At 38.2% G+C, this 24,152-nt stretch overlaps 1 pseudogene; it reads left to right on the forward strand.

The window, feature by feature from the left end:
* Positions 1-8,087: 8,087 nt before the first annotated feature.
* LOC102153119 lies at positions 8,088-9,084 on the forward strand (annotated as a pseudogene).
* Positions 9,085-24,152: the final 15,068 nt, after the last annotated feature.

The raw sequence follows: 24,152 nt of genomic DNA on the forward strand, positions 1-24,152 counted from the left end.
GCACCCCAATGCTTTCCTATTGTCCCCTGTGCCCAATTCTGCTTCCTTCTCTTCCTTTCCATAGGTGTTGCTTCCAAGAGAATTCTCCAATAAGTTTTCTGCCCACTAATCTCCATGTCATCCCAAAGAACCCAATGTATACAACCAATGATGGCGTCATATCAAGCAAACTCATCCTGTGGACCAGAAATAAATAAAGAGACTCTAGTTTAGTCAGATGTTTGGTTCTAATGTGTTGACTGACCACAATCAAGTCAATAAGCTATATGACCTTTATTTTCCTCACCATTTTCACTGAAAAGAAAAAGAGATTGCTGTCGTCCTTAGTTCTAGACTAACAACCAACTTCCTTTAAGTTCCTGAGTGGCTATTAATTAGCTTTGCAACCTTGGGAATATTACTGTAAACCTCTGGGCCCATCTCTAAAATGAGAGGTAGACTAAATGATTTTTTGTGTCCTTTATAGCTCTAATAGCCTGTGAATCCAAGTATATAAATCCCACATCATTATTTCTGTAACATAGCATTTAAGATGGCATTTTCAATTTTATCAATAACTTTGTTGCCAAGAAAAAAATTTTTTCAGTCCTTATGAAAAAGGCGTTTAAGGTCCTTGCCAAAAAGATTTTTTTTTCAAATCCTATTACTTCATTCTTTCTCATCCCTTTGTTCCTCCCTTATTGACCTTTTTGAAATCCTTTTTGGCATGTACCTTTTCCTCCCATTCCTAGGAGACTTTGAGCAAATAATAGGGAAGTAAAATGAGTATTCAGTGTTGGCATACAAGTATTATAAAGCTTAGTTTCAAACACTTCATGTTCTCTTCCCTTTTCCCTGTGTTTACAACCTCTGTTGCATTATACCGACTTTCTAGCTTATTTTTCTTAGTCAATATTTATAACATGTTTACTACCAAGGCTCCTCAGAAATATTTTCTAGTCTTATGGATGTTTTCCCTTCCCTACTACCTGTCTGCTCCTTTACACTCAGTTTGAACCCCTTTCTGGCCATTGTCATAGGGGTTGCCTAAAACTGTCCTTTTTCTTTTGCTACCCCTGCTCTCCACTAGCTGGCTCCCCACATTCCCACAAAGAAGAAAAGAGACATCAACATACTGCAACAGGAGCAATTAGAAATGGGGTTGGTGGCTGGCTGTGCCATTCTGGACATCTGAAGAGGAGCCAAAAATAGAAATGAGCTGAGTCTGTTCAGAGCTTAGTGCTGCCAGAGGAGTTTCCTCAGTTAGTTCTCAAGGCTATATTTTCTGAGTCATCTTTCACAGCTCACAGGCCAAAACTCATAACTCATATGCTGTGCTCTCCATCAAGACACAGTTAATGTCAGAAAGTGGTTACTCTCTAAAGGAAGATCTTTACTCATGTCCTGACTGACAGCCCACAGGGTCCATGAAATGAAGGGCATAGTGCTCACCTGTATCAAAGCTGCAGTGAAAATCTTTTACATCAGACTATAAAAGTATATCTTCTCTGCTCATTCTCATCTCTCTCAACCAACAAAATACTTTAAAAAGAACCATGTTAAAAATAAATATGTATTAGCCTGATGTGCAGACTTTAAGTTCTGTGAGCCAGAGATTTCACAGCAGAGCAGAGAAAGTGAGTAGCAGTGGGGCTCCTACGTTAATGTCTCCCAGATGCTCCTCATTGCTTGTTACCTTTTCAAAGTTCCTTTATTTTTTATTGTTCAATGAATGTCAACAATGGTCTTTGGCTTATTTTTTCAAATCCTGCCATTAAATTATGTTGAGTTGGTAAGAGGATAAAGCCCAACTGTGATAAACTAAAATATCCCTAATTTTGAGTATTATTCTCGCTATGAACTTTCTTAAATTCCAAAGTTGTCCTAGTTACCCTATTCTCAATTTCTGATTTAGATAGTTTTAAGATAAAAGCATTTGCCTTTCCCCATCCCATTAGGTCAATGAACAAATTCAGAAATATTTTCTTTCTTTCTTTGCTTATTGACACATATCAAATCACAACCTATTCCACCTATCCTGCTGTTTGGCAGAGCTCAGAACACTGACATGAAGTCAGGGAGGTAACTAATGCCACACTGTGTGTTAGCAAGGAGAAATAAGAGATCTCAGAGCTGCTGGCTCTGAGATTTCTTGAGAAGAAGGAAATGTTTACCTAACTGCCTCAACAAAACCCTTTGGTTCTTTAAATGCTGCTCCCTGAGCCTGTTAACCTTGCACAGTAAGAGACAGAAGGTTGGAGATGCTCTGTCTCATAATCAAAACTCTCAGAACAGTTAAAAATGGGGACAGCAGCGCCACCAAGGGACGCCGTGAGCAGTAACTAATAAAAACCAGCACAAGATGCCTTGCATGTGGGGGATGCTGGGTTAATCACCAACAACCTAAAGTTTAAAATATATTGGCTGCAATGTTGATTTAAGTGACAGGAGAGGTGTTGCATTACAACCATCTCTTTGAAATTCACACTCAACTTCTTCCACGTATTTTGGCCACAGCATGCAATATTAGGTGCTAGAAAAGTTTACATTTGTTACTTATTGAAAAATTTTGTCTCTTAGTCATATTGAAAATATAATGTCTGCAAGAACAAAGATGATGAATGGACTAGTAAGTTCCTTAACTCTACCAGTGTAACATGTTCTCAGCTCCGCAAGGGCAAAAGACAGCAATTCTTTCAATTATGGAGAATAAACTATGTTAATGGGAGCACCAACATGGGTTGACCTGATGATGTTGAAGATCCTTTCACTCAACCATCTACCCTAATTGTGGAAATGCACTATGCTATTTATCAGTCGGGGAGAGCCATGTTTAAGAGGACATTGACAGCAGTACATTATATCTTGGAAAATTGAGAGCTAAAATATTTCCAAGCGCCATGTGCCCCTTGGAAATTGCACAGGGTGCTACTTCTGGGTTGTTTTTGTTTTTGTTTTTGTTTTTGTTTTGTTTTGTTTGTTTGTTTGGCTTCCTGTGCCTTACCTAACAATGATACAGCATTTCTTAGGTCATAGAAAAGAGTTTTCTTTTAAGACTTTGTGAGCTACCCAGCATTCTATAGCATCCATAATAGAAATTTATGACATTTGTATAATGATTTATTTAGGGTTTTCAACTTGTCTATAAATATATACTACTGGATTAAATTCATTCAATAATTTTTAGGATCTGAAAATGACCCAGGAAAATAACCCTCCCACATAAACATGCAATGACAACAAGGCACACTAGGTGTTATTACCCTCATCCAGCAAATGAATAAAAGTAAAGCTGGGATGTAAAGTGGTATCTCAAGGTTACAAGATAACAGATTAAGGTCTGGCAAACGACAGACAAAAATATTTGTCCAGACAGTAAAGTCAGTTACTTGATAATTAAATTAGCAACATAATGAATCTATAAAGGAAAAATGTAGAGCCTCTGATAACTCAGAAGCCTCAATGCAGTTAACTGCTTCCAATTTAATATTTGAAATAAAACCTATAAATTCCACTTTCATTTCCCCTCTCTTTTTATGTTGAAAATATGAAGGAATAAAGAAATTACCAAGTCTGGTAACCAACAGGGATTCTTTACCTTTTTTATGTGTATTACTGCCCCTTTGGCTAACTGGTGAAGTCTGTGGACCACTTCCCAGACTAATGTTTTTAATGTGCAAAAGAATATACCTAGGTTTACAAAAGAAAATGATTAAAACGGCATACAATTATAAAATATCAAAAGAAAAAATTGTGATTTAATGATATTATGTGCTTCTATATTAAAATATTTAATAACAAACTCTATCTGCAGGTCTAATAGCTACTCTAATTTAAAAATAGTGACAACACATAAATGGCATTTCCAGAGATCTGCAACAACTGCAATGTGATATGAAAATATCTATAATTTCTATTGGTGATAAGGTCACAGATATTCTTAATACTACTGTGGTTTGTGCCCACATATATAATTGAAGAAACTGTTAAATTTCAGTCAGTGATTAATAATTAAAAAGATGGAATTTTTACAGACTGCTTGAATTCTATCCAAGGGCTTCTTGTGGGCCCATGGATCCTATATTTAAAACTGCTGTGGTGGGAGGAAGGAAAGAGTAAGAGCATCAAGAATGCACATACAGTATTCACAGTAGCCTGAATTAGCATTAGGTTTTATCAGCCCAGATAAGAACACTGTTTTCTGCTTCTCTTATAGTTCCCCACAGCCACCAGAACAACATGGATAAATAGTCGGTCTCCAAGAGCACCTGTTAACACATTCATGGATGGTCAGACCTCTTGGCTGAGACTCATTGCAGGGTCTCCCTTCATGGGCCAACTTCTGTTCCTCCTGCTGGAGATAGGGGGACCCTCCTTGACAAAATGAGCATATAGCCTTAGTGAACCAAGAGATTAAGAATGAAACCCTTCCTTATCTCCAATGGCAGGTGGGAAAATTACAATAGCAAAATGGGAATAAAACAAATTAAAAACATATCAGAGAGAATGTTTCACTTAATATAGTTTCTGCTTGACAAATTGTTTCTTCTCCTAGTGGAACACTTTATTTTATATGACACTAAACGGAAAGAATAAATCAAAAGCATTGTTTAGTTGGGGTAAGGAGAGAAATAAACGTGAATGAATTTAAACTGTAAGTCAAAATGGTACAGATACCTCTGATGAATGACAGTGGTTGACTCTCGATGGTTTCATTATGCAAATTATGTTATTTGTTTTCCAGCTTTACTCAAAACAAACGATGATGCCAGAATAAAAGCAAATTGTATTCGTATCAAGTGTCTCATCAATGTGACTTAAAATATTACAAAACTTACCATATCCTGGCCTTTTTTATATTACCCACTGATCATTTAATTCCAAGTGTTGACATGACACCATATCACCACCAAAATTTTTTTCTTAATAAATATTCTGTGCTTAGGAAAGCATCATGGGGAATTAGAGCTTACAGTAGATGAACAAAATGAATGCAATTTTTCCAGTCTTTCTGCCATATAAATAAGCTATTTCTTGTTTTATACCAGTAAGTTTATATTTCCTACCACGCCTCCACAGTAACTGTGAAAAGCCAAGTATTCCTGAGTTAAGGAAACAGCAAAAGGAAGCAAATTAAAATAAATTGTTCTCTGGAGCCAGATTTCCTTGGGTGGTAACTTGCCTTTTCCAGTTCAGAAATTCTCATTCCTCACTCATCCCTTTCCTTCTGAGACTTTCCACCAATTCTCAATTTTGATTCCTTTCCCCTCTGCTTAGACTCTTCTCAATTTAAATGCCATGATCCATTTCCTCCCATGTTTCCCCTGCTTCTACTCAGAGCTTAATCCTAGAGTAATCACACAGAAGGCAGCATGAAATAATGACAAATTTAAAATAATGAAAAATGTGATCTTATAATATATGAAGGGAATATTTCAAATTCAGCAAAATCTAGTATTATTTTTTACCCTTTAAGGATCAGGGAAAAATTGGTGATTTTGCAGTAGAAGAGCTCAGATTTCAACTATTTAAGAGTCATTTTACTAGTGAAATCTACCTTCCCATTGAACTCCATACACTGACCCATCAAAGAAAGTATCTTCTTAAGACAGAAAAAATACTATTTTCTGAGAAATCTAAGCAATGTTACTGCTACCACAGAAGATAAAAAGGAGACCAGGAGAATAAGGCTTCAGGACTAACACCTATGAACACTAAAAGGCATCCAAACCATCTTGGTCTGTTTAATATTCCATTCAAATCAATGAATACTCATTGAGCATTTGCTATGTGAAAAGTTTCTGAGGAATATGAAATCATTAGCAATGGCTGCTACAAAGTGCATGGATTAAAGATAAAGAGAAAAGGAATGGTGGTATTTATCTTGTGGACTAAGGGGAGATATTCAAACTAGAAAATTATATGACCCAGCTTCACTTTTGTAAGATTCTCATTACAGGATAAATTGGAAGAAAAGAGTTATTACAGGACAGAAGACAACCTAAGAGAGTTCTTTCTTTTTGTTTCATATTAATGCTTGACTAATTCTGATAACATTTGCTAGGACGGTGTGTTTTGTTTTTTTTTTAATGTTCAACTTATAAGTCAAGTGGCTCAGCAGTTTAGCACCTGCCTTCAGCCCAGGGCATGATCCTGGGGTCCCAGGATCGAGTCCCGCATCAGGCTCCCTGCATCCCTGCATGAGCCTGCTTCTCCTTCTGCCTGTGTCTCTGCCTCTCTCTCTGTGTGTCTCATGAATAAATAAATAAAATGTTTAAAAAAAATAAATAAAAGTCACATCTTAAAAATACCCTCATATCTTAAAATTCAAAAGGCTTTCCAGTAAGAGAAAAGCAAATCATTTAAAATATTGAAATAAAACCTGATGAACCAATTTCAATATTATCCAAGAAAAATATTAATATATAACTTTAGCATCCAATATGAAATACTAAGGAAATATGTCGACTTTCTTAATCACTAAATTATTTCAGAGGATTTGTAGAGAATCAAAGACCATTCTCATTTCAAAGAGAAAAGTTTATTTAACCTATTCAAGAAGATTTTAAAGTAACTTGGATTAAATCATTAAATACAGACTTCTAGTTCAACAGAGCAGTTGAGCCCTGTTCAAAGAACAGATTAATCTGTTCTCCCTAACCAACGCCACTAAAATAAAAGGGAACAGGTATAAACATATGAATACAAAGGACATGAATCCTGAGATAATAGGAGATGAAAAATGTTGACACCGTTTTGGAAGATGAAGTGTGGATGGATGACTGGTGATTAAATTAGCAGAGAGAGAAAACTGAAATCCCAGCAGCTTTTCAGGGAAGGGTAGGTCGTCCAAAAGGGATCAAAGCCTCTCATGAATACTTGAGCAGTTCAGGAACTAGAGCCACCAAGTAACTATAATTCTCAAGACAAGGGTATGAGTTGGGGCTGACAACATAGTACTGGTCAAAAACCAGGATATGTATAAAAATCGGTTACACACCTTTATCTTCTTCCCAAACCCACAGTGCCAGATAGCTGCACCTCCCCTACCCTGCCAGAAAACTGGAGGCTCTTCTCAGGCAAGAGAGAACTGAAGAGGCTCTGGTCTCCCAAGATAGTAGTTACAGCCACAGGTGAACAGAATCTCCACCAGAGGTGGGGTAACTAAACTACAATCTACACACTGACTTGGCCCCAGAGTGTTGGCAGTAAGGCACCTATGTCTCAGAAAGCAGGAGAAAAAGAGCCCATAGAAATAGCAAATGTCCACTTAATCCACAGTAAGCTCAAAAGGTAACCAACCCATCTTCACTGCACACACATATACATAGTGCTTCCAATTCATTTTTTCATACCTCATTTATAAATATGACAGACAGCCAAGAATCACCAAACATTGGGGCAAGGCTTCAGAGTAAAAGACAAGGGGCACCTAGCTGGCTCAGTTGGAAGAACTTGTGACTCCTGATCTCAAGGTCGTGAGATCGATCCCCATGTTGGGTTAAGTAGAAAGTACTTAAATAAGTAAAACTTCCAAAAAAATGAAAGGCAAAATTAAAACAAAAAAGCAGGGAAGAAGGAAATTATAGGAAGTAGAAATGAGAATATGTGAATTCCAAATCCAAAAGAAAACTTCAAAAAAAAAAAAAAATCTCCAGAGAATATCCTGAAAGTGATAAGAAAAAAATCACACCCTTGAATTAGAAAAGATGACTATATTAAAAAAAAAAAGAGTTCCAAAAAAAAAAAATCTGTATCTCTCTTAAATTTCTGCTTTAACATACTATTTTCAGTGAGGCTTACTCTGACTCTACTTTTAAAATGTAGTACCACCAACCACTTGGTACTTGCAATCCCTGTCTAGCTTCAGCAAGGAGAAAATAAGATCCCCATATAATGGTCCCTGGCATATTATCATGGTGGTTCAATAAGTGTTAGCGAATGAATGAATGAGGGGGAAAAAAGTCCTTTGAAATTAAAAATATAATTGCAAATCTTAAAAAACTAATAGATAAGTTAAGAATAAAATTAAGGAAATCATCTAGAAGGTAGAAAAGAAGGACCAAGATAAGAAAACAAGAGGAGAGCTTTCTGCCCCTGGACGCCCCCGAGTAAGCATCGTTAAAGTCTCCCCTCCCACCGCCGTCATGTCTAAGTCAGAGTCTCCCAAGGAGCCCGAGCAGCTGGGGAAGCTCTTCATCGGAGGTTTGAGCTTCGAAACAACCGATGAGAGTCTGAGGAGCCATTCTGGGCAATGGGGGACGCTTAGGGGCTGCGTGGTAATGAGAGACCCCAACACCAAGCACTCCAGAGGCTTTGGGTTTGTCACGTAGGCCACCATAGAGGAGATGAACTCAACCATGAACCCTCGCCGCACAAGGTGGACAGAAGAGTTTGGAACCAAAGAGGGATGTCTCCCGAGAAGATTCTCAAAGACCTGGTGCCCACTTAACTGTGAAAAAGATTTTTGTCGGTGGCATTAAAGAAGACACTGAAGAACATCATCTAAGAGATTATTTTGAACAGTATGGGAAAATTGAAGTGATTGAGATCATGACTGACCGAGGCAGTGGCAAAAAGAGAGGTTTCGCTTTTGTGACCTTTGATGACCACGACTCTGTAGACAAGATTGTCATTCAAAAATACCGTACTGTGAATGCCCACAAGTGTGAAGTAAGGAAAGCCCTTTCGAAGCAAGAGATGGCTAGTGCTTCGTCCAGCCAAAGAGGCCGAAGTGGTTCTGGAAACGTTGGTGGTGGTCGTGGAGGTGGTTTTGGTGGGAATGACAACTTTGGTCGTGGAGGGAACTTCAGTGGTCGAGGTGGCTTCAGTGGCAGTCGAGGTGGTGGATACGGTGGCAGTGGGGATGGCTATAACGGATTTGGTAATGACGGAAGCAACTTTGGAGGTGGCGGAAGCTATAACGATTTTGGCAATTACAACAACCAATCCTCAAATTTTGGACCCATGAAAGGAGGAAATTTTGGAGGCAGAAGCTCTGGCCCCTATGGTGGTGGAGGCCAATACTTTGCCAAACCACGAAACCAAGGTGGCTATGGCGGTTCCAGCAGCAGCAGCAGCTATGGCAGTGGCAGAAGGTTTTAATTACTGCCAGGAAACAAAGCTTAGCAGGAGAGGAGAGCCAGAGAAGTGACAGGAAAGCTACAGGTTACAACAGATTTGTGAACTCAGCCAAGCACAGTGGTGGCAGGGCCTAGCTGCTACAAAGAAGACATGTTTTAGACAATACTCATGTGTATGGGCAAAAAACTCGAGGACTGTATTTGTGACTAATTGTATAACAGGTTATTTTAGTGTCTGTTCTGTGGAAAGTGTAAAGCATTCCAACAAAGGGTTTTAATGTAGATTTTTTTTTTGCACCCATGCTGTTGATTGCTAAATGTAATAGTCTGATCATGACGCTGAATAAATGTGTCTTTTTTTAAATGTGCTGTGTAAAGTTAGTCTACTCTGAAGCCATCTTGGTAAACTACCCCAACAGTGTGAAGTTAGAATTCCTTCAGGGTGATGCCAGGTTCCACTCGAAATTTATTTGCAACCTGCTTGGGCACAGAAGCCATTGTCTCCACAAACCTTGGTGTGGTTGAACTGACAGTTAATGTGTTGTGACCTGGAGTTCACCGTTAAAAGGGTCACCCAAGCAAAGTCCTGGAGTTTATTTGGTTATTATGATTGTTGGCACATCCTATGCAATATATCTAAATTGAATTATGGTATCAGATAAAATTATAGATGGGATTAAAGCTTGTGTATCGTCCATTATCATGTGTAATCAATAAACGATTTAATATTCTCTTAAAAAAAAAGAAAACAGAGGAGAAAAAATTATGAAAGAAATAATACAAGAATATTTTCCAGAATGAGGATGTGATCTTCCAGATTTAAATGGCCCTCTTAGGGCCCATAAAAACAAATGAGAAAGACTAACACCATTGCACATTATTGTGAAACTTCAGAATATCAAGGAAAATGAGAAGATCCCAAAGCTACAGAGAAAAAAAATTATCTATTAAAATTAGGAATCCAAGAATCATTAAGCTTCTCAGTAGCAACACCAGAAATAGAAGACAATGGGAAAGAAATCCACCTTAGAATTTCAGGGAGAAAATAATTTTTGATTTATAAGTCAGTATCATGCAAAACTATTAATCAAATGTGATAATAGAATAATAGTTTCAGACATTCAGGCTCCTGCAATATGATTTCCTTTGACTTTCTCAGAAAGCTGTTGCGGAATGTGCTTCACCAAAATGAGGTGTGATCTAAGAAACAGTAATCAAGAAATCCAGTAATCCTAAAATGAATCAAGGAGAAAGGCAAAGAGAATCCCCAAAAATAGTGAAGAGAAGTGTCCACGACAACAGCCCTGGAGCAGACTTAGAATGTAACCTGTAAAGATTAGAGTAGAAGGAGAGAGAGGGTTCCACAAGGAATTCTGCTAGAAAAAAAAATGAACCTGACCATAGTGAGATGTTTCTAGTTCTTATACAAAGCAAGTGGCTGATTATATAACAGGTAAAGTGAAGCTTAAGAAAATACATTAAAATTAAAAATTTTAACTCCAGGAAAAACAAAAACACAGCAAAGAGAAAATATAATACATTGCAGGGCTCAGCTATAATAATGATATGTTTTATGACAATAAAAAATCCTAAACATTCATTTAAAATGGAAATTATGAATCAAATGTATTAAGAGGATGGAGAGAATGATAGTGGGGGGGGGGGGGGAGGAAGCAGCAATGAGTTAAGAAAGTAACTCTCGAAATAAGACACCAGCAAATAATACCTAAAGTTAAAGTCACGAATTCACAGTATAAGTACTTTATTTAGATATGTAGGGGCAACAGTAGAATAAACAGCTGAAACACTTGAAAATGGTTGCCTCTGGGACATCAGACGTTGGATGTGGGAGGGCCCCCCCCAGGGGATGCAGCTTTTGTTGGGGACGGCAGTCACATGTGCACAATCTTTTGATCCCCAATCAGCTAAATAAAAATGAACCTTGGATCTGGAACACTTCCTCACCAAGGAAGAGAGTCCACACAGTCCACTATTGAAGCTGATCTTGCTCTGTTTCTCCCTCATGTGAGTAAAGCATTGTTCTACCCAGCACTTGACTGCATTGTGTTTTCCTTGGCAACTCTTATACCAAGATGCAGTTGGCAGAAGGGTTTGGAGTCCTCCCCTGGGATCAAGTAACTGGTGTGGGGTACTCCACTCTGTTGGCATTGATAACTAGTGCTTTGTCTGCCATTTTTATTATAAGCTTTGTAGCACTCTTTGACTTACTCAGTTATATGCAATTTCTATCTTAATAAACATAAAAATTCATTGACCATTATTTCAAGTAATAGTACTGCAAATAGTACTGGTATAACCTCCACTGATGTTGGGATTATAATCAACATGCACACCGGTTTCTGTAACAAATGATGCCCAGTTTATTTATCATTTTTTATAGTTATTAACAAATAATGTATTTGGCTTACCATAGGAAAAAAGTAGAATCTTTGATTATACAGTTTTAAAACACTGAAGCTCTTTTGAGGGTACATTCTCTAAATCCACACATAAAGGAAAGTGGCAAAACTAATTTAGCTGTGTGGTAACAGGTAGATGGAAAGAAAAACAAAAGAGCAGTTTTTAAGTAAGCACTCTAGTCCATATATTTGCAGATGGCAGACAAAACAAGACACATCTACCCAGAAGGAAAATATGGGTTCTGGAAGCCTGAGTTGGAATTTGGTTGTTAATTGGATATAGGAAATGAGATGTCAAGGAGGATGCACATTTGTTTTACATGAATAACAATAGAGTGGGTGGTTATGTTGTTCCCTGAGAGAAAGAACAGGGAAGAAAGAAAAATCTGGAGAGCTGGGAAGGGAAGAACTGCATTTTGTTTGAATATTGTTGTAGATGTCTGTTAGACAACTGGACTTACAGGTTAGAGCTCAGGGAAAAGATCTGGACTAATGCTAGGGACTTAGAAGCCTTCAACACAAAGGTGGCTGGTAAGCTTGTGAGCACTACTTGATAGGGTAGGCAAGATCAATAAAGCAGAGTGTGCAGCGTTAAACAAGGACTAAGACACACTGTTGAGGAAAACCAGCAGCTCAAGAAAGAAGAATCTGGGGCACCTATGTGGCCCAGTGGTTGAGCATCTGTCTTTGGCTCAGGTCATTATCCTGGGGTCCTGGGATCGAGTCCCACATCAGGTTCCCTAGCACATCAGGCTTCCCCTAGGGAGCCTGCTTCTCCCTCTGCCTAGGTCTTTGCCTCTCTCTGTATGTGTCTCATGAATACATAAATAAAATCTTTTTAAAAAATTAAAAAGAAGAAGAAGAACCTGGGGGGAAAAAACTGCAGGAGAAGACAAAAAAGGAATACCAAGAGAGTATGATTGGTCTGACAGCAGACAAAAGCATAGAAAAAAAATCAGGAATAAAAACATAGTTGAGACAAAAGCTGTAGAGTGATGAAGGGTGAGTCCATGGAACCAGAAATAAGATCATTAACAGTCTAGGTGGGAGAGATTTGGGTGGAGCTGTGAACGAAGCTGGTGAAAAGCAGGAAGATGAGAAAATGGTAACAAAGTTTATGGATGACTCTACAAACAAAAAGGAAAGAACGAAGGACTTCAAGCAATTGCCAGAGGAGAAATATTACCATTACACAAACAAAACAGTAAACCCTTATCTGCTTGACTAGGCACCTGAACCCCTACCTATCCCTTCCCCCATCTGCTTTTAGAAAAGCTGGTCTTGTTTCAGAAATTCCAGATGCTGTCCAAAGCCCTAATCCAAACAGAAAAGACCACCCCAAATCAGTACTGGTCAGATGCTGAACTTCTAATACTGTTACTGCTAGCGATTCATGTTGGCAGGGGGATCACTTACACTTTGCCTCCCTCCCTGACAGTGACCTGCAAGTGTGAGTTCATCCCACTGTGTGGATACTGTGAGTTCTGGCCATTGGCTGATGAGCTCCACAGCTCCGGGCAATTCCTCGAGCAACCCTCCCTCCTCACTGACTAGTGTCACCGAGCAGCCACCATGCTTCAATACCAGTAGCACTTATAACAGTAAATTACCATTATTTAGTGCTTATTATATGCCAGGAACCATGCTAAGTGCTTCATAGACATTATCTAATTTCCTCCTCAACAATTTTATTGTTTTATTTCTAGGTGAGCAAATTGAGGCTTAAAGAAATTAATAAACTTGTCCACATTCATACTTAATAAATGATGGATCTAGGATTAGAATTTAGGTTTACCGTGCCCCAGGACCACACCTACGACAACATAAATTAGAACAGATTTCATGGGTACATTTATTTCCCAATGAAATCAGGCCTCCTGGTGCAGAAGGATTATGGCCTGTTTCCAGACCATCAAGTTCCCCCCTGTACAAACCACTGGTTGGGCTATGTAAGCATAAAACAACAGCCCTGCCCTAAAAGTCTTTTTAATCTAGCTGAGGAGATCAGATAAATAGGTTTGAAAATGCAATGAACTATATAAAGTAGCTATGATTAAGGGTCAAATGACTAGTAGAGAATAGAAATGCTATTTGGAGGTAAGAGAAAGAAGAGATTCAATCAAGCTGGGAGGATCAGAAAAGGCTTCAGAGGAAAAGACCTGAGTTAAATCTTGAAAAATGGCTCCAATTTTAACAGGAAGAGAAGAGGGAGGAGGATATGAAACCAATCAGTAGATATGAAATTGGGACTGAAATGTTAGTGATAGCAAATGCAGGAAATGAGCAGGTCACCGCCATCTGAGCTAGGCAGAGCCAGTTTTTCTCAGCATGGAAACATTCACAACCAAAGTGGGGAAGCTATCCTTCTCAAGCTCCCTTAAAGACTTCTAGCCTGATGGTGGTTTTCTTTTCTTCGGTTAATAAAAGGCTTTCATTTTGTAAGATACCACTCCATCCCACCATTACCCAAAACCCAATTCAAGTTATTTCAGGGCCCTGATTTCCTCATATTTCCTGATATGACTCATGCAGTGGCAGCTTGAAGGAATAGGCTTAAAATCTCTAATTGAGGCAGCAAAGAAATAGTGAATTAAACCTTTTGTGTCGCACTGCTGCCAAGATTTTATGGAAGAATGAAACACATATATTCATGTTTATATATGTTATGAGCCAGATCAGTTCATTAAAGTTTCACAGAGTTGAAGCAAACTAAAAAAAAAAAAAAATTATATTCTGATTTATTCATCAAAACTTCCAGCTTGATAAATGAGCAGAGGATTTCAGAAAATTGTCTTGTAAAGGAAAATCTATCTCTTTAGAAGGAGGCATTATTATTATACTCCTGGTTCTTATAAATAGGAGTATTAACTACTGTTTTTATTTAAGAAATGATGATTAAATAATGAGATGGTCTCTTTGTTTGTTCCAGCTTTTGTTTTTCCAATTTGGTGAATAGGAGACACAGGAAAATATCTGACTAGGCTTCAGAAACAAAGCAGGGAAGGAATATGTTTGATATTTATAAGATGCTCGTGTTCTCAATCATCCTCTAAATACCATTCTCGGCACTGGCGATTAAATTAAATGACTACAAGTAGTAACATCCAGTGTTACTTTGGTCTTGTATAGAACTTTGAATGTATAGCTTTGGGTTTCTGGACAGGGTGTCATTTTTGACTGGGAACTTCAGTGCATGATTACAATGAAGACTTCTCATTTGCATATAATGTCACAATCAGCTCCACTCCATTTGCAGTCAAATGTCCACTGCTAATTGCCAGGCATCTAATATTTATGTGTTAAAATATAGTGAATAAATATTTATGCCTGGAAAATAATGAGCTGGATCTTAGCTAATTTGAAAAAACAAAGACAATACAAAAAGGCCATGTGAAGTAGAAGCTGTTCTAAATACAAGGCACTGAGAAGATTACGTTTCTGGCTTTTAATCCATATTCATTTCAGTGTCTCCCACAGGAACACTCTATGAGTCTCCAGTAAATGATTGTGGGATTGATTTTGCAAACGGAAACACTAAACTGGCTGACTCTAGTCAATGGAGAAGCAGTGCTGTGTGGTCAGGTTTCCAACCAAGGCCAAATTTGTCATTGGCTTGTAGGTGACCCTTGCAGGGATCTGTTTGTGTGCATTAATATGCATAGTGGTTTTAATGTTTTGACTGAAGAAGGCAAATGTGGGGTTTTTTGTTTGCTTGTTTGTGGTATGGGTGGCTGGAGAAGGTCAGAAAAATGGCAAAGGTGACAGAGAAGAGAGCAAGAAATTTCCCACTCTCCCCTTCATGTGCCCACGTGGAGGAAGGGTGATGATGACATGCCAAAGGATCTGACTTCAGGAACCATGAGGCTTGAGGACATAAATGACCACCTTTCACAATCTGGGCACCTGAAGGACTGCCTCAGGAGCCATCAGTGTGCTGTACCCACAACAGAAACAGTGAAATTTGCGAGAAGGGCACCACCTGCAAGTGAGAGCTAAATGAGAAGGTTCAAGTGGCACAGGTTTACTCACAGGTAAAGTGAGTCGAATGACTTTTTTGGTTTCCCAGTGCATATAAAAGTTATGCTTATACCATACCTTAGTCTATTAAGTGTGCAAGGTCACTGTGTCTCAGAAAACAATGTACAAATCTTAATTAAAACATACTTGATTGCTAAAAAAATAAATACTAACCATCATCTGAGCTTTCAGCAAGTCATTATCTTTTTGCTGGCAGAGGGTCTTGCCTCGATGCTGATGGCTGCATGGTGGTGGTTGTTGAAGGTGGGGTGGCTGTGATGATTTCTTTAAATAAGACAATAAAGCTTTGCCAAAACTGTGGACTCTTCCTGCCACAACCAATTCTCTGTAGCATGCAATGCTGTTGACAGCATTTTACCCAAAGTAGAATTTCTTTCAGAATTGGAGTCAAGCTTCTCAAACCCAGCCACTACTTTATCAACTAAATTTATATCATATTCTAAATCCATTGTTGTCATTTTAACAGTCTTCACAGCATCTTCACCAGGAGTAGTTTCCCTCTCAAAAAGAAACTTTATTTTTTCATCCATAAGAAGCAACTGCTCATCCCCTCAAATCTGATCATTAGCTTGTAGCAATTTAGTCCTATCTTCCGGCTCTACTTCAAATCCTGCTTCTCTTGCTATTTGCACCTCATCTGCAGTTACTTCCGCCACTGAAGTCTTAAACCCCTCAAAGTCATCCATGAGGGTTGAAATCAACTTTCAAGCTCCTGTTAATGTTGATATTTTGAACTCTTCCCATGAAAAATGTTCTTCTCATACCACAAATATTCTTAATGGTATCTAGAATGATAATCCCTTCTGGAAAGTTTTCAATTTACCTTTCCCAGATCAATCAGAGGAATCACTATCTATAGCAGCTATAGCTTTATGAAATGTATTTCTTTTTTTAAAAAAAGATTTTACTTATTTATTCATGAGAGACACACACACACACACAGAGAGAGAGAGAGGCAGAGACACAGGCAGAGGGAGAAGCAGGCTCCATGCAGGGAGCCTGACATGGGACTCGATCCCGGGTCTCCAGGATCACACCGTGGGCTGAAGGCGGCGCTAAACCACTGAGCCACCTGGGCTGCCCTGAAATGTATTTCTTAATAAGACCCAAAGTCAAAATGACTCCTTGATCCATGGGCTGCAGGATGGATATTGTGTTAGTAGGCATGAAAGTGATATTAATCTCATTGTACATCTCCATTAGAGCTCTTGGGTGACCAAGTGTATTGTTAATGAGCAGTCATATTTTGAAAGGACTCTTTTTTCTGAGCAAGTTTCAAGAGTAGGCTTAAAATATTCAGTACACCATGTTGGAAACAGATGTGCTGTCATCCAGGCTTTGTTGTTCCATTGACAGAGCACAGGCAGAGTGGATGTAGCATAGTTCTTAAGGGCCATAGAATTTTCAGAATGGTCAATGAGCATTTGTTTCAACTTAAAGTCACCAGTTGCATTAGCCCCCAAGAAGAAAGTCAGCCTGACCACCGAAGCTTTGAAGTGAAGCACTGACTTCTCTTCTCTAGCTATGAAAGTTCTAGAGGGCATCTTCTTCAAATGGAAGGCTGTTTAATCTACACTGAATATGCTGTTTAGTGTAACCACCTGCATTAATTATTTCAGCTAGATCTTTTGGATAACCTGCTGCAGCTTCTACATCAGCACTCATTGCTTTATTTTGTACTTTTGCTACAGAGATAGCTCCTTTCCTTAGATCTCATGAACCAACCTCTGCCACCTTCCAACTTTTCTTCTGCAGCTTCCTCACCTTTCTCAGCCTTCACAGAATTGAAGAGAATTATGGCCTTGCTCTGTATTAGGCTTTGGTTTAAGGGAATGTTGTAGCTGGTTTGATATTCTATCCAGACCATTAAAAGTTTCTCCATATCAGCAAGAAGGTAGTTCTGTTTTCTTATCTTACATGTGTTCAGCGGAGTGGCACTTTTAATTTCCTTCAAGAACTTTTCCTTTGCATTCACAACTTGGCTAGCTGTTTGGTATAAGAGGCCTAGATTTGGGGCTATTTCAACTTTTGACAGGCCTTTCTCACTAAACTTAATCATTTCTAGTTACTGATTTAAAGTGAGAGATGTGTCTCTTCATTTCACTGAAACACTCGGAGGCCAGTATAGGGTTATAAATTGGCCTAATTTTAATATTGTTATGTTTCAGAGAACAGGGACACCTGAGGGAAGGGAGAGAGATGCAGAATAGCCAATGAAAACAGAATGCACAGAACATTTATAGACTAAGCTTGTTGTATTATATGGGCACAGTTCATGGCACCCCAGTAATACAAATCATATCAAAGATTACTCATCACTGAATCACCATAAAAATATAATAATAAAAATATCAGAAATACTTCAAGAATTATCAAGCTGTGGCACAGAGACATGAAGTGAGCAAATGCTGTTGGAAAAATGGTATCAATAGATCTGCTCAACACAGGGCTGCTGCGAACCTTCTACTTATAAAAAACATAGTGTCTGCAAAGTCTTCTATAAAGCAAAGCACAATAAAATAAGGTATGCTATAATGTGAAGAATCTTATTGCTGGGTGCAGTTGAGGAACTATTCTCTAAAATTCCAGGATTGACTGAGGGAGATTTTAAGAGGAAGCTGGTTTTCTCTACAAGCAGAGAATGGGTCAGGAGGAGGTGGCAGAGGAGTCAGTCCATGAATATGCTCGTGCTCTTTTCTTGGCCTTTGAATATTATATAAATATGAGATATGTTCATGAATTTAATGTTAAATGTCAACATCCTCTCCAAAGGCATCCAGGCAAAAAGATTTATCCCAGACAAGTTTGTCTGATGATTACTTGAAGCTTGAACCTCTCAGCATGAACATCAGCAAACACAGTGATGAATATTTGATGGAATTACTTAATTTTACTCAACACAATTATTTTTGTAGGACATTATGCTCCTTCTATGTGAAGAACTGATTATTTCATCATCACTTTGGAAAGAAGTTTCCAAAAGGATGTGAAAGTTGCTCTCTTTCAAAGCTAGAAAGTAAGCAATTACTTACAAATTATTCCAACTCCGTTGTATCCAGTATTGATGCAGTGAAAGTGAGGACAGGGCTTTAACTAGCAATTGACTTGAGGCATGTTTGTTGCGTTGCTGTTCTAGAATATTAAATTACCTATTATAATTTACTAACATCCTAATGAAAGACTGAATGCTGTTCGACTAGACTGGGAACAAGGGAAGGATATGTGCTTTCAGTACTTCTATTCCACATTATACTGCAGCTCTTAGGCATTGCAATATGGCAACAAAAGGAAATAAAGGCATACAAATTAAAAATAATGAAGTAAAACCATCTCTATTCGGAGACAATATGATCATGAACATAGACAATTCTAAGGAATTTACTGAAAAATCCACTATGACTAATAAATGAGTTTAGCAAAGTGTCAGAATATAAAACCAATATACAAAAATCAATAATTGTATTTCTATATACTAGCAATAAATGTTTTTTTTAAGTTTTTTAATTATCCAGCACTCATTCCAACAAATGTACTCCTTACTCCCCATCACCTATTTCATGCACCCACCCCCATCTCCCCTCTGCTAAACCAGAAGTTTGTTCTCTGTAGTTAAGAGTCTGTTATTCAGTTTGTCTCTGTCTTTTTTTTCCCTTTGCTCATTTGTTTTGTTTCATAAACTTCACATATGAGTTAAATAATATGGTATTTGTCTTTCACTGACTTGTTTCACTTAGGATTACACTCCCTAGCTCCCTCCATGTCATTGTAAATGGCAAGATTTCATTATTTTTACGGCTGAATAATATGCCATTCTGTACATATATAACACACCTTCTTTATTCATTCATCAATCAATGCATATTTGGGATGCTTCCATATTTGGACTATTGTAAATAATGCTGCTATAAACATAGGGGTACATATATATCTTTGTACTAGCATTTTGTATTCTTAGGGTAAATATCAGCAGTGCAATTGCTGGATCATAGGGCAGTTCTATTTTTAATTTTTTGAGAAACCCCCATACTCTTTTTCACAGTGGCTACCAGTTTGCATTCCTACCAACAGTGCAAGGGGGTTCCCCTTTCTCCACATCCTCTCCAACACCAGTTGCTTCTTCTGGTTTTGACTTTAGTCTTTCTGACAATGTGAAGTAATATCTCATTGTAGTTTTGATTTGCATTTCCCTGATAATAAGTGATAATGAGCATCTTTTCATGTCTGTTGGCCATGTGTTGGTCTTCTTTGGAGAAATGTCTGTTCATGTCTTCTGCCCATTTTTTAAACTAGATTGTTTTATGAGTATTGAGTTGTATACTTTCTTTATATATGTTGGATATTAACCTCTTATCAGATATGTCATTTGCAAATATCTTCTCCTACTCATAGATTGTATTTTAGTTTTGCTGGTTGTTCCCTTCACTGTGCAGAGCCTTTTATTTTGATGAAGTCCAATAGTTTATTTTTGCTTTTGTTTCCCTTGCCTTAGGACATATCTAGAAAAAAGTTGCTACAGTCGATGTCAAAGAATTTATTGTCTGCGTTCTCCTCTAGGATTTTTGTGGTTTCCTGTCTCATATTTAGGTCCTTAATCCATTTTGAGTTTATTTTAGTGTATGGTGTAAGAAAGTGGTCCAGTTTCATTCTTTTGCATATTGCTGTCGAGTTTTCCCAACACCATTTGTTGAAGAGATTATCTTTTTTCCCATTGGATATTCTTGAGTGATAAATGTTTTTAATTTTTTTTTATGATAGTCACACAGAGAGAGAGAGAGAGAGAGAGGCAGAGACACAGGCAGAGGGAGAAACAGGCTTCATGCAGGGAGCCTGATGTGGGCCTTGATCCAAGGTCTCCAGGATCACGCCCTGGGCTGAAGGCGGCGCTAACCCACTGAGCCACCTGGGCTGCCCTGTCCAAAGGCATTTCTTAATAAACTTCCTGCATGCTAACTTCTATCATTGAGTCTGCTTTCTGGGGTATTCTCCTATGGTAGAGTCAAGGTATAGAAGTCACAGGAATCCAGGGGCCAATTCATTACAAGAAATGACTGCCTAACAATTAGAGTGGTCCAAAAATAGAATGTTCTACTCTGAAAAGCAGTCAATTTCTTAGCATAGAAAGATCTCAAAATGATTGCCAGAAATTTTGTCAAAGATTTCTGATTTAGTAAAACATTTAAATATGCAACCAAAAAGTCTCTTCTAATTCAAAAATCCTCAACTAGCTTTTTGACTTTGGATAAATCATTCATTCACTTGAGACTGTTTCCTTTTTAGGAAATTAAGAGTATGAGATGAACACTAACATCCCTCGGAGCTCCCATGATTTTATAATCTATAATGTATTGTTACAAGAAGTTTGTAAGAAGATAGAGCTACTATGATCCTGGTTTCACAGATAAGGAAGAAAGATGACAGATCTAGGCTAATGGCTGTTATAGCATAAAGAGAATGCAGACCACTCCATGCTAGATAGCTGATTTTCTATGAGAAGCTCCAAGCTCCTCTGAAAAGAGTGTTTGTCAATCACCTATTACAATTGATTCTCATTTAGTTATTTCCTCAGATTCATCAAACTTACCCACATCTTACTCTCTTTAATATGCCATGCCAACACCTTATCCTCATGCCAACTGGTACATGAAACCATCAGCTTGTTTGCTAAAAGGTCTTCTGGTGCTCAGCAGGAAAGTCCAAGAAAAATCTTTTATTTCAGTTCCTTATATTTAAAAGACCCAAATACTTACCAAAAGAGAAAGGAAAAGTAACATGTATACATACATACTTTCTGATTACTTTTATTATCCAAAGTCCCTAACGTCAATGATGCTGGTAAAATATTATACTAATAATATGAGCGTTAGATATTATTAATATTTTTGAGCAGTGTTTTAAGGTTTGCAAATGACTATCATATGCATTATCATATTTACAGGTATATTTATAAGTAGAGAAGTAATGCTTATTATCATCATCATCATCATCATCATCATCATCATCATCATTGCCACCCAGGAAAGAATAGTAGAACTAGGTTTATCCTGTAGCATAAAATATTGAGAAGTGGCATTAGAAATAACGCCAGTCACATGGACTATTAGGCTTTAAAATGAATATTATCTAATATCTTTCTCTGAAGGGCTTTTAAAATTGGAAGAGAAAAGAGTCACATGTGACAGTGAAGATCTGAGGTAGGTGTGTGTGGAGGCAAACACCCACTTAACAATCTATTAAGGTTCCTAGAATAAAAGCACACACCCACCAGTACTTCATAGATTATTTAAACTTTCATATGTCAGAGGATCAGCCCAGAAAAAGTTTTGTGAATTTTTCTTGCTAGGCCACTGAACACAATAAAAATTCCCTGTTAAATTCCATGGGTCCTTTTCATAAAGTCAACACCAACAAAGTACTAACACCACAGCTTGCTTTAACCAGCCTTCTGAATCATCACATGGAGCCTGTTTGAATATAATCAGCAAAGTTTCTTTTAGTGAATGTCTGTATCAACCTCAGTATGACTTAGGAGAATATTTAGAAGAAAATAAAATGTAAACAACTTAGACCCCATACTTTAGAAGCATTGTTTGGATGGGTCTACCTTCTCTGCAAAAATATTTTTATTGTTTTGCATCTTCATTTGGTTGAATGACAGGAAAGAAAACATTCCAGTTGGCAAACAATGTGAAAATCGTCCAACACCTCGTCTCCATTTCAATATCCTGAGACTAAAAATACATAGATATAGCCCAAGATTTATCTTATATTTTCTAGAATGTGAGAACATATGATGAAAATACAGAATGTCTAAACATAACTAAAAAACTACAGCCCTAAATAGCTGCTGGCTGATTAATTCTGGCTCCCACCCTTATGCTTTGTGACTTGCAGTTAAAAAACAAAAGCAAAGCCAAGCACAAAACAATACATGTAAGAAGTTGAACAGACCACTGAATGTTGCTCTTTTTGCCTGAGTAAAACTGTCTTAAGAAGTGAAGGGTGGGGACGCCTGGGTGACTCAGCAGTTGAGCCTCTGCCTTTGACTCAGGGCTTGATCCTGGGGTCCCAGGATTGACTCTCACGTCGGGCTCCCTGCATGGAGCCTGTGTCTCTGCTTCTCTCTCTCTCTGTATGTCTCTCATGAATAAATAAGTAAAATCTTTAAAAAAATAAAAAGAAGTGAAGGGTGGTCCCAAATCATGATGTTGGGCTGAGTGTACAATGCTGCCTCCTCTTCTGACAAAAATCCCTTTACAAGCCAGAAAACACAGCAAAAGAGAGAGATGAATCCACCTAAAAAGTAGAAAACAAAGAAGGGAGACCTCATAGAAATACCACAAAAGGCAGAAAGCAGAGGACTGGATTGAAGAAAGAAGCCAGAGCCCAAGATGTAACTAAAAGAGGAAGGAGGGAAACCACAAAGACAAGAGAAGCCCCAGTGTCCCACAATTAAAGGTGGCAGATGCTAGAAGCAGAAAAACGTCCAGAACAGACATGTCTTCCTCCTGTATCCTGTTCCCCCCCACCTGTCCGAGGGCCAGGCAACAGAAACAAGAAAATTCTCCTTTAGGTGAACATGAGTGGCAAATGACAGTGGAAGAGGGACAGGGTGATATTTCAGGCACCTGTCAACACCAGGAGAATAGTAAGCCCTGGGCACAGAGTTTCCTTCCACTTATTACACTCAACAACTGGCCCTGTCCTTCCTGTCAAGCAGGCTATAGCCAGAAGCAATCTTTTCTGAGTTTAATAGAGACTTTCAGTTATAAAGATGTGAAAGAATCATAAAATGCTTAAAGAAAGCCAATGTGGGACGCTTGGGTGGCTCAGCGGTTGGGCGTCTGCCTTTGGCTCAGGTTGTGATCCTGGAGTCCTGGGATCACGTCCCACACTGGGCTCCCTGCATGGAGCCTGCTTCTCCCTCTGCCTGTGTCTCTGCCTCTCTCTCTTTATGTCTCTCATGAGTAAATAAATAAAATCTAAGAAAGAAGAAAGAAAGAAAGAAAGAAAGAAAGAAAGAAAGAAAGAAAGAAAGAAAGAAAGAAAGAAAAAGAAAGAAAGAAAGAAAGAAAGAAAGAAAGAAAGAAAGAAAGAAAGAAAGAAAGAAAGAAAGAAAGAGCAAGCCAATGCTGTGAGAAGGCAATAAGAAATTTAATGAAGAGAAAAAATTTACATGCAAAGAAAGAAAGCTTATAGGCTGAGTAGGACAGATCTTCTGATCATTATATATATATTTCCCAAAAGATACAAGAAAGTATTTCATCCTAAAAATCAACAAGAGGCTGAAGAGATTGACATTTTGACTATAAAATTACAAATTGGTTCAGAAGAATAAATACTACAGAATTTCAAATCTATAGAAGTCACAGAAAGAGATCTATCTCTTGACATCATTTACCACCTACAAATGCTATTAGAAAAAAATGACCACAGAATGCAAGAGTGGGAGGCTAGGGGAGAGAGGAGAAAGATGAAAAATACAGAAGAAAGGGGCACTTGAGTGGCTCAGTTGGTTAAGCATCAGACTCTCAATTTCGGTTCAGGTCATGATCCCAGGGTCCTGGGATCAAGCCCTGTGTCAGGCTCAGTGTGGAGTCTGAATGAGATTCTCTCTCTCCCTCTCCCTTTGCCC

The sequence above is a fragment of the Canis lupus genome, chromosome 16 (genome assembly GCF_011100685.1).
Source record: "Canis lupus familiaris isolate Mischka breed German Shepherd chromosome 16, alternate assembly UU_Cfam_GSD_1.0, whole genome shotgun sequence".
Lineage (NCBI taxonomy): Eukaryota > Metazoa > Chordata > Mammalia > Carnivora > Canidae > Canis > Canis lupus.